Source organism: Pteropus alecto, unplaced genomic scaffold (assembly GCF_000325575.1).
Source record: "Pteropus alecto unplaced genomic scaffold, ASM32557v1 scaffold45, whole genome shotgun sequence".
NCBI lineage: Eukaryota > Metazoa > Chordata > Mammalia > Chiroptera > Pteropodidae > Pteropus > Pteropus alecto.
Genome location: NW_006442491.1, coordinates 20804132 through 20816544, shown reverse-complemented (window position 1 = coordinate 20816544; position 12413 = coordinate 20804132). Strand labels below are relative to the sequence as shown.

Here is a 12413-nt window from a genome sequence, read left to right as displayed (position 1 = left end):
GTTACAAAAATAAATAGCCATAAGGTGCTCTCAGCACCTCCTCCTGCAGTTTCTGGGAGAAATGAGATTCAGATGAAAAATTGTAAAACTAAGGAACTCCCTTAGAAAATAAACAGCATGTCAGAGCTTCTTGTAGTTCTGCTCATTATCCTCCATGCTCTCTTTTCTTGCTCTCAAACCTAAAGTTGGCCTTCTCCTAGGAAAGCCCCATGATCCCATCTCTACAGATTGCAGATCAGAATCATTTCTTACCTACAGTTCTCACTGAAAATGTCTGTCCTAAACCAGAATCTACAACTCTTAAATAAATAAATAAATAAATAAATAAATAAAGTCAAGTCTGCAAATTCCTCAGGCAAAGATGAAATCAAGTGACAAATATCCAGGTCACCTTATGCAAGCTGAGAAGGTGTGTCAGACCAGAAACACTCCTGGGAATGTAAGAACTCAGCCTGGATTCATGTAAACTTCTCCTGAGGTGGCAAAAGGGGCAATCAGAAATACAAACGGACAGACCTGTGACTTTGTTTCCAGTCCTTGAGGAACTTCTAAACTTGGAGAGAGGAGGAGCAAGTCCCTCAATATCAAATGGTCCAATCATCTGCTGTTTTCTCATCTGTGAAACAGGACTAGTAGTAGTACCTTACCTCTTAGGGTTGTAGAGAGGATAAAATGAGTGTTAACATAGTACAGAACCATAGTAAGTGTTTGATTAAAATTAGTGCTGCATTTTTCAGAATAGGCAACTATGTCTCAGAGAGGTTTTTATGCGGGACAGGGCAAATTCCCCCAAGTAGGGCGAAGCTCAAGCCCTCTACCGAGAGAGTTCTTGACTGAGTGCAGGAAAGAATTCAAGACAAAGAGAGGGACAGAGAAAAAGATGGTGAGAGGGACCAAGAAAAGACCAAAACAGAAAAAGCAAAGACAAAAAAAGCTCCGAGTGTTCGGGGAATTCAGTTGATATATCATTCTTAGTTTCTATGAATTACAGTTTAACCCATTTCTCATTTGCCCCGAGAATATTCACAGGAGGCACTTGTAGCTGCAGCGTTTACCTTGAGGTGACTTGCATATTACCCACAAAGTTTGCAACGAAATGCCTTGCTTTTATTATCATTTTCGCATCGCTCTAGTATAGCAATAGTCTTTGGAAACAAATGACATCATTCTATTTATAGCATTCTGTTTTTAGTAGTGGCATTTTCATTTACAGAATATAGTAATTCTCGATAGCTGAAAATGTCAAATCCTAGGAAACGTAGCATTCCTATGCATGGTGTTAACATTGTTTTCGAACAGTTGTTAGCTGAAGATTCATTTGATGAATCTGATTTATGTATACATTTCTGTTACATTAGGATTAGAGACAAGTTCTGTTTAGAAATAACTCCAAGAACAGTTTTTATATTTTATTTTCACATTGAAAACCGGTCAGATTTCCTTCAGCCTCAAATAGCGAATTTATGTGAAATTAAATTAATGCTGGCAGCAAGTTGCATTTCTTTTTTCTAAACCAGAAATAGGTTAAAGACTTTGTTTGCTTATTTTCCTTTGATGGTATGGGTATATAAAGTGAAAGAGAAGAGTATGTAATGTGAAAAAGAGTGCTAGCCTGTGATCCAGAGGTTCCCATTGGTTTTAGCCTTATAGAATGAATGATTGTATTTATTTTGTGTAGGGCATGACTTAAAGACTCTGTTTTCCTGTTTTCCCTTCACAGTATGGGTAAATGGTTTGTTAGTAATCTCAATAAGAATATTCCTCTGTTCTGCAGGTTTCCCAAAGTCTGGCAGCAAAACGTTGCAGATTCTGGATATAGCTTGATTTAACATTTAGTTCTCTTTCCTCCTCCTTACATTAGTTAGACTTGCCTGAGATCAGCTAGTAACTGGTGGAAGCAGGATTCAAATTTGGTCAGCTTGAATCAAGAGCCTTCATTCTTAACCTTTGAGCCAGTATCTTCCAAGAGGCTGTGCATTAATGAATGTATGGATGATTTTAGGTGATGCCATAAATGGTCATAAAAAAAACTTTTCATTATGAAAAATTTTAAAGATATATGAAAGAAAAAAACAGTATGATGAATTTCCAGCTTCACCCAGCTTCAAGCATCATCACCTCATTAACAATAACTTCCATTCATTACTTCTCCCAAAAGGAAGCAAATCCCAGACAGCATATATCATTTTATCTGTAAATATTCTGGTATACCATATAAGTTTTTTTTATTTATTTTGATTTATTTGAATTTTTTGGATCAAAAAATCCAACCGTTCCACTTATTTGGAAGTAAATCCCAGACAGCATATATCATTTTATCTGTAAACATTTTAGTAGACTGTATGGTAATTTTTTTATCTTAATAGTTGTGTTTCTTACTAATGTATACTAAAATAGTAGATAGCTTACACATTGAGCTGGTCATTTCACAGATAATGCTTAGGATGTGGCTAAAGTAGAAATTTATCAAATTAAAACTATTGAGATGCTATGTGTTCACTATTAGATTGGCTAAGAACAAAAAGTTTGATATCTCAGTTGTATTAGCAAAGGTGTGAGAAAACAGCCAGGCTCACTGCTAATTGCTGTGATATCAACTGTGTGGTAGAAAGACAATTCGGCCATATCTATTTAAATTAAAAATACACGTATGAAAATATCCACATGTAAAAAGATGACCTTGTATTCCTAATTCACACCATAAACAAAAAATAAATCAAAATGGATCAGAAACCTAAAGAAATGAATCAAAGTATAAAATTTTAAGAAGATATTGAAGAAAAATCTTCAAAACCTTAGGTTAAACAAAGATTTCTTAGATATGACATCAAAAGCATTTTCCATAAATTGATATCCAAGAAAAAAATTGATAAATTAGGCCAAAAAATTGACAATGTTTGTACTTCAAAAGTTACCATTAATGAAATTATTCAATATTAAATGGTTAATTTTATGTTATCTGTATTTCACTTCAATAAAAAAAAATTTTTTTTAAGACATCTTTAAGAATATGAAACAAACCACAGACTGGGAGAGGATATTTGCAAAACACATACATAATGAAGAATTTGTACCCAGAATATACAAAGAACTCTTAAAAATTCAATAGTAAGAAGACAACCTCATTAAAAAAGATGGGCAAAAGATTTGAATAAACATTTCACCAATGTAAATACCAAATGACTAATAAGCACATGACAAGATGCCCAACATCGTTAGTCATTAGTGAAATGCAAATTAAAACAACAATGAGATGCCATTTCACACCCACCAGAATGGTTATTAAAAAAAAAAGAAAAAACCCTCCAGACAATAACAAACATTGGCAAGAATGTAGAGAAACAAGAAATCTCATACATTGCTGGTGGGAATCTAAAATGGTACAGCCACTTCGGAAGTTTGTTGGTTTCTTACAAGTTAAACATAAATTTATCAAAAGACCCAACAATTCCACTTCTACGTATCTACCCAAGAAAATTTTAAAAATATGTCTACCAATGACTTGCATGTGACTGTTCACAGCAGCATTATTCATCACAGTCAAAAAGTGAAAAAAAAAAAACCTTCAAAAATCTATCAACTGGTGAATGGATAAAAAAATGTACTATATCCATACAATGTAATACCATTCAATAATAAAAAAAAGCTATTGATACATGCTATGTCATGAAAGAACCTTAAAACCATTAAACTAAATAAAAGAAGCCAGATACAAAAGATCACTTATTATATAATTTCATGTATATGAAATGTCCAGAAAAGGCAAATCTATAGAGACAGAAAGTAGATGAGTGGTTGCCTGGGACAAGGGGTAGGAAAGGAAATTCACTGTCTTATTGGCGTGATGAAAATATTCTAAAATAGTTTGTCATGATGATTGCACGACTCAATAAATTTACCACAAATCATTAAAATGTACCTTAAAATGGTTGAATTTTATGGTATGTCAATTATACTTCTATAAAGTTGTTTACAAAAATTACATAGGCCAGTTGTTCCGCAGTTCCATCTCTAAAAATTTATTCTTTAGATAAATATTCAATGAGCAAAATAGCAGAGGAATATAGTTATTTATCACGACATTGTCTGTAATAGGAAAAGACTGGAAATAAGGTCAATAAGCCTTAAAAAAAAAAGAGCAAGGCAGATCAAGTATATATACTATATGAAACAGTCTCCAATTAATTTTATTTAGAAGATAAAGTCTAAACATTTGCTAAAAGATAAAAATATATAGACTATATATACATTTGTTTGTATATGCATAGAACATCTCTGAGAGATGAAGGAAATGAATGACTGAATGTCTCTTAAAGGAATTGGGTGGCTGGGGGACAAGAGTAGGAAGAAAACATTTTATTCCATGCCTGTTCATAATTTTTGAATAATGTGTTCGATACCTACATTAGCTATTTGAAAAATAGATGTTTTAAAAATAACTCAGATTGTTAAGTTTTTTTAAAAAGTGATTGATTTAAAGAAAAATGTGAGTAAGTCTCATCACAGAGTATATGCAGAGAAAGACAAACCACTCAGGTAAGATATGGACAAGAGTATCTGGGGGCTCACCCAAGGCGACCCAGCACGGCAGCTGGCCCTGGTCTGCCTACCTGATGATTCCACATCCTGCTCTGCCTGGCCTGGGGTTAGAGAGGGACAAAGGCTAGGCCCCTGAACCCACAGTCTTCCGGATATTGTTCAGTATAACGGATGTGGAAGGAGCTGTCAGGTACTTGCCACTGCTGACTGGGAGGGTAAGAATGGGCTCATGACACAAACACAGAGCTCCCAGCCATGAGTCTGCTTCACGAGCCTGCTGCTACCAGAAATAGTCAGGCCACCTGAATCTTTTGGACTGAACTCAGGGCAATCCCTATGTCTCAGAGAGTAGAAGTGAAAGGGTCTTACTCCCATTCCTCTGTAATTGAGGCGCAGAGCTCAGGATGTGGAGTCAATTCTGGTTATGTTCCTTATTTGCTGTGTGACCTCAGACAAGTCATCTAACTTCTCTAAGCCTCGGTTTCCTCAGTTGTAAACATAGAAATGATACTTTTAGAAATACATATAGATGCAATAAAGCAATACACAAAGGAAAGTAAGGGAACAACCCAAATGTTATCAATGGGAGAATGAATAAAATAAATTATGGTAAATTAAGACAAAAGAATACATATAGCAATAAAAAGGACAAACTACTGCTACACATAAAAACATAGATGAATTGCACAAACATAATGATGAGTGAAAGAAGCCAAACAAAAAGAATATATACCATAAAAGTGTACTTTTTAAAAAATATTTATGAATAGGCAAAACAAGCATAAGGTGATAGAGGTAAGAATACAGGTTACTCTGGAGTGGCAGGAATTAGCTAGGAGGGGTCATGAGGGAGCCTCTGGGCATGGGAAATGTTCTATATGTTGATCTGGTTACACAAAAATCTACATACACATATATGTAAATTAGAATTGTACATTTAATATACGTAGAGTTTACTATATATACAATTCAATAGCAATTTTTAATAATAAAAGAGGGATGATGAACATAGGATTCAGGAGGATGGTTAACCTCGGCCAGAGAAAGGGTGCAGAGGAGGGCATATGGTTAAATGCAGGTTATTATGAGCTTCTGCATTTTATTCTGGGATGGTGGATTCACAAGCACCTATATCATTACTTTAAAAAAACTAATTAAATAACTCAAAAACAATTTTAAAATAATAAAAGAACCAGAGTCAAAGACTAAATGGTAGAACAAATGATGCTGCTAATGTTCTTATCACTTAGGAAATTACAAGCGTTCTAGGAGCTTTGTGCTAGGGTCCAGAGACCAATATATATTTTTTCTATTATTTCATATGGCATATAGAAAGTACTCAATAAATCTGCTTTTTGTTATTATTAGCAGTATCTATCCGTATCATGTTTAAGCTCTCAGCAGCTGTCAATATTGTCATGTGCTTATTTACTTTCCAAATATCTACTTTGGTGAAGTGTCTTCAAATTGTTAGCTCTTTATTAGATTGTTTGTTCTCTTTTTTAAATCGAATGGTAGATTTATTTGCTGTCTGTCATACAATGAGGTGAAAATATCTCAATATAGAACATTCTCAACTTTGTTTTGGCTTCCTGCCATACTAGAAGCCCAGTGACAGGTGCACAGGCTGACAATCAGTGGACAATAGAAGCAAATAGTTGCTGGTTCACATCTCTACAATGATTCATTCCACAGTCTTAGGGAACTTTTTGTTTTTTCTTTCACAGCATCTTCCTCTTTTCAAATTCCTTGTAGATAGTAGCTCCCAGTTGTGCAGGAGACTTGTAACAACACTCCTGCACTCTGAAGGGCAGAGACTTCTTTAGCTCCACCTTTTCCTCCAGCACTAATTGCCCCTGCATGACCCATTCTCCTGCATGAAGGGGCCATTAGACCAGCAACAAAAGACACCACAGGCTTGGCTTTGGGACCTGAATTATGATGCTTCAAAAATTCTGCAGCATTTTCTTCTGCATTACCACCAATTTCACCAATTAACATGATGCCTTCTGTGGCTGGATCATTCAGAAAGACTTCAAGGCAGTCAATAAAATCTGTTCCATTAAAAGGATCACCTCCAATGCCAATGCAGAAAGACTGCCCGCATTGGACTTGTGCTTTTTTGTGAACTGCTTCATAAGTCAGGGTGCCAGATCTGGACACAATATCAATTTTTTTGTGTGTGAATATGGCCAGGCATGCCAATTTTGCATTTTCCACGATTGATGACTCCAGGGCATTTTGGCCTGATCAGCCTTGTCTTTCCCTTGAACAGCAGTGTGTGCTTGGCTCATACTGTGTCCTGTTGTGGGGATACCTTCAGCAATGCCCCTGACCAAGGGCACTTCTGCCTCAATAGTTTAATGACAGCAGCAGCAAAAGGAGGAGAGATATAAATGAGTAAAACTGGCACTCCTATCTGTTCTTTGGCCTCCTTTATAGTATCAAAGACATGCCTGCTGGCTATGAAAGGTGTCCTGCTTACAGTAAAACCCTGGCAAATAACCTTTGTATTATTACCTATGTACAGATGTTTCCGGGAAGCTGTATAGGAACAATGACGAATTCCATTCCATTGCAAGAGAAAGGAATGTGACGGGCAGCCTTGAGACCAACTGCCACTGGAAGGCCATGGTCTCAGTGGCAGAGGCAGTGGCAAGGGCTGAAGTCGTCCCAGGTTGTTTGTTCTCTTAATAGGTCTTGGGAGTTATTTATATATTCTGGTACTTTCGTTTTATGATTTACAAATATTTTCTCCCAGTCTGTGACTTGTCTTTTCATTCTTTTAATAGTATCTTATAAAAAGTGTAAGTTTTTAATTTTGATAAAATCCAATATATCATTTGGTGTTTTTATGGCTTGTGCTTTTGGTAATTTTGATAAAATCCAGTATGTCATTTGGTTTTTTATGGCTTGTGCTTTTGGTATGGTATCTAAGAAAATTTTGCTTAATCCAATGTTGTAAAGTTTTTTCTTTTTGAGAAGTCTTACAGTTTTAGGTTTTATGTTTAGGCCTATAGTCCAGTTTGAGTTAATTTTTGCATATAGTACAAGATATGGATCAAAGTTCTTAAAAAATTCTATAATTTTTTTCTTTTGCATAGGAGTAACCGGTTGTTTTCAACCAGTATAGAAAAGACTATTCTTTCTCCACTCAACTGCCTTAGAATCTTTGCAGAAAATCAGTTCTCCATATATGTGTGGATCCATTTTCTCTATTCTATTCCATTAATCTATTCTCAAACTCTATGCCAAGATCATATTGTCATGGCTACTATAGCTTTATATTGTCTTGAAATCAGGTTTCATCCACTCTAGGCTTGACATTTCCATATGAATTTTAGAACTAACCTGCCAATTTCTACAAAAAGCCAGCTAGAGTTCTTTTTATTGAGATTGCATTGGGGCAAATTGACATATTAACATTATTAAGTCTTCTGACCCATACCATAGCATATTTATTTATTTAGGTCTTCTTTAGTCTCACAGCAATGTTCTGTAGTTTTCTAGGGTTTGGGAAATAGCAAGATATTTCTTATCCTTTATCATATTTGTTCTTAAATATTTCATAGTTTTGGATGCTATTGTAAATGATATTTTTATTACAATTTCCAATTATTCATGGCTAGTATATAAAATACAATTTATTTTTGTATATTGATCTTTTTATTAGTACTAGTAGGTTTTTAAAAATGGATTCCATTCAGCTTTCTTTCTCAATAGACCACTGTGTCATCATATTTGGAAATTTTTCAGCCATTATTGTTTCAAATAATTTTTCGGTTCCACCCTACTCTCTTTCAAAGACTCTAATTACACATTTATTAGAATATTCGAGGTTATCTCACAGCTCACTAATGCTATGTTTATTATTTTTAAATTTTCTCTCTGTTTCACTTTAGATATTTTCTACTGCTATATCTTCAAGTTTACTAATCTTTCTTCTGTAAAGTCTAATATGATGTTAATCCCATACAGTACATTTTAAAATCTCATTTACCTCTAAAATTTGACTTTTTTATATCTTCCATGTCTCTGCTTATCTTTTTGGACATGTATAATACAGTTACAGTAATTGTTTTAATGACTTTGTCTGCTAATTCTGGGTCAGTTTCACTTCATTTTTCTCCTCATTATTTCCTCCTCTGCAAGACTGGTAAATTTTTTCATTGGATGTCAGATATTGTGAATATTGGCTGCTGGATATTTTTCTAATTCTATAAGTATTCTTCAACTCCATTCTAGAATGCAAAGAGTTAATTTGGAAATAGTCTGATCCTTTTGGGCCTTGCTTTTAGGATTAGGTGGGACCAAAGCCGTACTTAGTCTAGGGCTAATTTTTCTCCACTACTGAGAACTTTGTACTCTACTGCATGCCCTATGAATCACAAGGCTTTTCAGTCTGGCTGGTGAAAACAGGCACTATTCCCAATCCCCAAGAACAAGAACAAGAACACTGTTACCTCTAACACTTTTGGGTGGTTCTTTCCCCAACCTCGGATAGTGAGTACTCAGCTTTAGATCTCCAGAATCCTCTCTCTATGTAACTCTCTTCTTTCTGGTACTCTGCCAACTCTAGCCTCTTTGGTCTCCCCAGACTCTCAGCTCCATCTCCCTAACTCACAGAGTCTGCTGGGCTCCATCTGAGTTCCCTCTCCTTACACCATAGCCTGAAAACTCTCAAGACAATAATAATTTTGGGAAATCAGAGGTCTCATCTCATTTTTTTCCAGCCTCTCAGAGACTACTGTCCTTCATTACCTAATGTCCACTGTCTTGAAAACTAATGTTTAATTCAGGGTGTAAGGCAGAATAGCTTTTATAACTCCTAATGTCCAATCCACACCCTAGATAATTAAATCCAAATCTCTGGAGGGGATGTCCAGGCATCAACATTGACCCTTCAGGCTAATTCCAATGCATATCCAAATTTAAGGATCAGTATTCTATACTGTAATGTTTTTACTGAGGTGATTTTAAAATAATTTATTTTAAACTGATCTTGGACATAGGAAGAAGTTACTATGACATATTTTCGATTTATAGCTGAGTCCCTAATAAAAGAGATTAAATCTCTTTTAAGGTCCCTTGATTAAAAAACAAAGTTATTCTCAAGACCAGAGCAGGGCAGAGCCTACATGTGAGAGTTAAGTGGCTCCAGCTACGGGGAGAATGGGGCAGAGCAGGGAGCTGGGCAGCACCCGACAGATTGGGAGAATTCATACGGTTGACCCATGAACAATATAGGGGTTAGGGATGCCGACCCTCATGCAGTCAAAAATCCATGTATAACTTTTGACTCCCCCAAAACTTAACTACGGTCCTTTGGTATCCGAGGGGGACTGGTTCCAGGATCCCTGTGGATACCCAAATCTGTGGATGCTCAAGTCCCTTATATAAAATGGCAGAGAACAATGCAAACCGTTGCCCCTCCGCATTCATGGATTCCAACTGTGGATGGAAAAATATGGTTTTCTATCCATGGTTGGTTAAATCCATGAGTACAAAACCCTAGGATACGAAGAGCCAACTATGTATTTATTGGGGAAAAAAAATCCATGTATAAGTGGATCTGCACAGTTCAAACCTATGTTGTTCAAAGGTTACTGTAGTTTATTATTTCCACTTAACAAAGCATTCATACTGTCTTGCTTCATTTTCTTCCCCCAACAACCTTGAGGAAAAATTTACTATCCTATTTGGTAGATGAGGAAATGGTGCTCAAGAGGTTGAATGACTTGACAAAGAATAAGTCAGTAGCAAAGTTAAAATTTAAACTCAGTTTTCAGAGATACACTAACAAGCAAAGTGATCCTTAACTGGGTAGCTGCCAGGGGTAAGGGAACATCCCTGGAAAGTGCTGAGATAAACAAGGTCTATTGAAAGGGCCTCCTATCAGATGAATAAGAAATAACTTACATAGGACGTGTGTCTTGGGCAGGAGCAAGATGACGTGGATATCCTCCACACCATGTGGCAGGCACTAATGAATTACGTAGAACAGGGCAGGATGGATAAGGGTACTGGTGAGTAACTCTCCCCAGATAAGGGGGAAAATCCCTTATTTGCTTGCCAAGGGCAGGACAACATCCTATTCCAGGAACAAGCACATCATGAGGCATAAGGGAGGGGCTGATCAGACAGTCTCTGAGGGGATTTATGGGAAACACCTATGTTCTGGCCCAGATCTAGCTCGAGGGTCTGGCAGTGGTCAGCCATAGAACAGTCTCTCCTCCATAGATTTCTGCCTTGGGAGTAAGTATGCAAGTGTACAGTCAGAGCTGAATTGCTGGAAAAACGAAGAAGATACTGAGTGTTGTTACTTCAACCTCCCTCCTGGCCCTTCTTCACGTGGTACTTAATCTCTGCTCTCAATTAATGATGATCATAAAATAATAAAGCAACACTGGCTCCCATCAACGAGTATTTGCTGTGAGCCAGACCTTTCCAGGCATCATTCTTTCGAATCCTTTCTATGAAGTAGGTACTACCATCATCTCCATTTTAAAGATGAGGAAAGGGAGGCAAAGAGTGACTATATTCATTATCTATTGCTGTATAACTAATTACGGCACTTACAACTGCAAAAAAAACATTTATTAGCTCACACATTTTCTGTGGGTCAGGAATGTAAGAGCAGATTAACTGGGTGATTCTGGCCTGGGGCATCTCATGAGGTTCCAGCCAAGATGCCAACCAGGGCTGCCATCATCTTAAAGCTGGACTAAGGCTGCAAGATGTAATTCCAAGGTGACCCATTTATATGGCTGGGAAATGAGCTGGCATTTGGCAAGAAGATCTCAGTTATTTGCCATATATGGATATTTCCTCTGGGCTACTTGAGTGTCCTTACAACATGGCAGCTGACTCCCCGCTGGGCAAGTGATAAAAGAGAGCACGCTGGAAGCTGAAATGTCTTTTCTGACCTAGACACAGAGGTCGTATTGTCATTTCTGCAATATCCTAGTAGCTACACAGGTCAACCTTAATCATTGTGGGAGGGGATTGGCTAAATAGGGGTATGACTACCAGGAGGTAAGAATCATTGAGGGCTATCTTGGAGGCTAGCTACAAGTGACAAAGTAATTTATCTAAGGTCAGAAACATGGGAAGTATTAGAGGTGGGCTTTGAATCCAGGCAGTTACTACATCACAGTAAATATCATCTTGAAGAAGTAGAGGCAGGCAGGTACCCACAGGTCTCCCCACAGGTTTTCATACTTGAGATCCTGTGTGTCTCAGTCCAGTGATCAATGGGTCAGACACTATGTGATGTGTCAGACAGACACTTTGTCAAAGCAACATGACCTGGGCATGTTTATAAAAGATTGCATAAATCATCACTTGGTAGTAGACTTGATGAGTCAAAGGGAACCTGGATTCTGGCTCTAGGTTTGTCACTGACTTACTGTGTAACTTAGAGAAAGTTCCGGCCCCTTTGAGCCCTTTGTTTTCCTATCTGTACAATGAAGCAGTTTCATTGATTCCATGGGCCCCGAGGTCCTGTGGAGCAGAATTCTGGGATTCCATGCACAGTTAGTCACTGTCATCAGGGGTGCTAAAGGGATTTCCTTTCCACTTTCCCTGGATCTCTCAGATATTTGCCCAAGTGGAGTGGACCCCTCAGGTGCAAGGGTTGCTTTTTGAACCCAGGTCAGATCAGGCCTGGCTGTTCAGCCCTGCCTCACCCACAGCTGGCTGGCACCATTGTTTCCCCATAAAGCTGGGCCTCTTTCCAGCTGCTGCTGCCCTCAGGGCAGGGGCGAGGCTCAAAGAACTCGGTTGTGTGACTTCCCCCTCCCCCAGGGCAGCCTGGGTCACCCAACAGGCTGACTCAGCCCATGCAGGGGAACAAAGGAGATGAGATGTGGTTT

General features: G+C 37.5%; 1 protein-coding gene and 1 pseudogene across 1 annotated transcript in view; both read right to left on the bottom strand.

Moving 5' to 3' along the window:
- Positions 1-12413, bottom strand: part of ITCH (itchy E3 ubiquitin protein ligase) — a 145052-nt gene that overhangs the window by 110358 nt on the left and 22281 nt on the right. The gene's annotated exons all lie outside the window — the stretch shown is intronic.
- Positions 6205-12413, bottom strand: part of LOC102896569 — a 12499-nt pseudogene continuing 6290 nt past the window's right edge.